The sequence below is a fragment of the Ixodes scapularis genome, unplaced genomic scaffold (assembly GCF_016920785.2).
Source record: "Ixodes scapularis isolate PalLabHiFi unplaced genomic scaffold, ASM1692078v2 PGA_scaffold11__112_contigs__length_91849675, whole genome shotgun sequence".
NCBI classification, from domain to species: domain Eukaryota; kingdom Metazoa; phylum Arthropoda; class Arachnida; order Ixodida; family Ixodidae; genus Ixodes; species Ixodes scapularis.
This window is the reverse complement of record NW_024609837.1, coordinates 90,498,483-90,502,013: the sequence shown is the minus strand read 5'-3', so window position 1 is coordinate 90,502,013 and position 3,531 is coordinate 90,498,483.

Here is a 3,531-nt window from a genome sequence, read left to right as displayed (position 1 = left end):
TAGAGAAAAAAGTAGAGCTTTAAGTCTGCCGAATGGGCGGAGAAAGTGACAAAAAGGAGGATTCGAGAGCGTGCGGGGAGGTCGGAACGCCGAGCTCTGTTTCGAATGACTATTGGGTAAACTTAAATTGGCTGCCGTCTTGTCAACTCATTCTTCGAGTGCGTTCGATTGCCTAGCGGCGGTGTTCAGCGTTGTGCATTCGCCTTCGAACGCGTTCGAAGAGTCAGTAGAGACAAAAGTAGAGCTTTACGTCTGCCGAATGGGCCGAGAAGGTGACAAAAAGGATGATTCGAGAGCGTGCGGGGATGTCGGAACGCCGAGCTCTGTTTCGAATGACTATTGGGTAAACTTAAATTGGCTGCCGTCTTGTCAACTCATTCTTCGAGTGCGTTCGATTGCCTAGCGGCGGTGTTCAGAGTTCTGCATTCGCCTTCGAACGCGTTCGAAGAGTCAGTAGAGACAAAAGTAGAGCTTTACGTCTGCCGAATGGGCCGAGAAAGTGACAAAAAGGAGGATTCGAGAGCGTGCGGGGAGGTCGGAACGCCGAGCTCTGTTTCGAATGACTATTGGGTAAACTTAAATTGGCTGCCGTCTTGTCAACTCATTCTTCGAGTGCGTTCGATTGCCTAGCGGCGGTGTTCAGAGTTCTGCATTCGCCTTCGAACGCGTTCGAAGAGTCAGTAGAGACAAATTAGAGCTTAACGTCTGCCGAATGGGCCGAGAAAGTGACAAAAAGGAGGATTAGAGAGCGTGCGGGCAGGTCGGAACGCCGAGCTCTGGTTCGAATGATTATTGGGTAAACTTAAATTGGCTGCCGTCTTGTCAACTCATTCTTCGAGTGCGTTCGATTGCCTAGCGGTGGTGTTCAACGTTCTGCATTCGCCTTCGAACGCGTTCGAAGAGTCAGTAGAGACAAATTAGAGCTTAACGTCTGCCGAATGGGCCGAGAAAGTGACAAAAAGGAGGATTAGAGAGCGTGCGGGGAGGTCGGAACGCCGAGCTCTGGTTCGAATGATTATTGGGTAAACTTAAATTGGCTGCCGTCTTGTCAACTCATTCTTCGAGTGCGTTCGATTGCCTTGCGGCGGTGTTCAGCGTTGTGCATTCGCCTTCGAACGCGTTCGAAGAGTCAGTAGAGACAAAAGTAGAGCTTTACAGCTGCCGAATGGGCCGAGAAAGTGACAAAAAGGAGGATTAGAGAGCGTGCGGGGAGGTCGGAACGCCGAGCTCTGGTTCGAATGATTATTGGGTAAACTTAAATTGGCTGCCGTCTTGTCAACTCATTCTTCGAGTGCGTTCGATTGCCTAGCGGTGGTGTTCAACGTTCTGCATTCGCCTTCGAACGCGTTCGAAGAGTCAGTAGAGACAAAAGTAGAGCTTTACGTCTGCCGAATGGGCCGAGAAAGTGACAAAAAGGAGGATTAGAGAGCGTGCGGGGAGGTCGGAACGCCGAGCTCTGGTTCGAATGACTATTGGGTAAACTTAAATTGGCTGCCGTCTTGTCAACTCATTCTTCGAGTGCGTTCGATTGCCTAGCGGCGGTGTTCAGAGTTCTGCATTCGCCTTCGAACGCGTTCGAAGAGTCAGTAGAGACAAATTAGAGCTTAACGTCTGCCGAATGGGCCGAGAAAGTGACAAAAAGGAGGATTAGAGAGCGTGCGGGCAGGTCGGAACGCCGAGCTCTGGTTCGAATGATTATTGGGTAAACTTAAATTGGCTGCCGTCTTGTCAACTCATTCTTCGAGTGCGTTCGATTGCCTAGCGGTGGTGTTCAACGTTCTGCATTCGCCTTCGAACGCGTTCGAAGAGTCAGTAGAGACAAATTAGAGCTTAACGTCTGCCGAATGGGCCGAGAAAGTGACAAAAAGGAGGATTAGAGAGCGTGCGGGGAGGTCGGAACGCCGAGCTCTGGTTCGAATGATTATTGGGTAAACTTAAATTGGCTGCCGTCTTGTCAACTCATTCTTCGAGTGCGTTCGATTGCCTTGCGGCGGTGTTCAGCGTTGTGCATTCGCCTTCGAACGCGTTCGAAGAGTCAGTAGAGACAAAAGTAGAGCTTTACAGCTGCCGAATGGGCCGAGAAAGTGACAAAAAGGAGGATTAGAGAGCGTGCGGGGAGGTCGGAACGCCGAGCTCTGGTTCGAATGATTATTGGGTAAACTTAAATTGGCTGCCGTCTTGTCAACTCATTCTTCGAGTGCGTTCGATTGCCTAGCGGTGGTGTTCAACGTTCTGCATTCGCCTTCGAACGCGTTCGAAGAGTCAGTAGAGACAAAAGTAGAGCTTTACGTCTGCCGAATGGGCCGAGAAAGTGACAAAAAGGAGGATTAGAGAGCGTGCGGGGAGGTCGGAACGCCGAGCTCTGGTTCGAATGACTATTGGGTAAACTTAAATTGGCTGCCGTCTTGTCAACTTATTCTTCGAGTGCATTCGATTGCCTAGCGGCGGTGTTCAGCGTTCTGCATTCGCCTTCGAACGCGTTCGAAGAGTCAGTAGAGACAAAAGTAGAGCTTTACGTCTGCCGAACGGGCCGAGAAAGTGACAAAATGGAGGATTCGAGAGCGTGCGGGGAGGTCGGAACGCCAAGCTCTGGTTCGAATGATTATTGGGTAAACTTAAATTGGCTGCCGTCTTGTCAACTCATACTTCGAGTGCGTTCGATTGCCTAGCGACGGTGTTCAGCGTTCTGCATTCGCCTTCGAACCCGTTCGAAGAGTCAGTAGAGACAAAAGTAGAGGTTTACGTCTGCCGAATGGGCCGAGAAAGTGACAAAAAGGAGGATTAGAGAGCGTGCGGGGAGGTCGGAACGCCGAGCTCTGGTTCGAATGATTATTGGGTAAACTTAAATTGGCTGCCGTCTTGTCAACTCATTATTCGAGTGCGTTCGATTGCCTAGAGGCGGTGTTCAGCGTCCTGCATTCGCCTTCGAACGCGTTCGAAGAGTCAGGAGAGAAAAAAGTAGAGCTTTACGTCTGCCAAATGGGCCGAGAAAGTGACAAAAAGGAGGATTACAGAGCGTGCGGGAGGTCGGAACGCCGAGCTCTGGTTCGAATGATTATTGGGTAAACTAAAATTGGCTGCCGTCTTGTCAACTCATTCTTCGAGTGCGTTCGATTGCCTAGCGGCGGTGTTCAGCGTTCTGCATTCACCTTCGAAAGCGTTCGAAGAGTCAGTAGAGACAAAAGTAGAGCTTTACGTCTGCCGAATGGGCCGAGAAAGTGACAAAAAGGAGGATTAGAGATCGTGCAGAAGGTCGGAACGCCGAGCTCTGGTTCGAATGATTATTGGGTAAACTAAAATTGGCTGCCGTCTTGTCAACTCATTCTTCGAGTGCGTTCGATTGCCTAGCGGGGGTGTTCAGCGTTCTGCATTCGCCTTCGAACGCGTTCGAAGAGTCAGTAGAGACAAAAGTAGAGCTTTACGTCTGCCGAATGGGCCGAGAAAGTGACAAAAAGGAGGATTAGAGAGCGTGCGGGGAGGTCGGAACGCCGAGCTCTGGTTCGAATGATTATTGGGTAAACTAAAATTGGC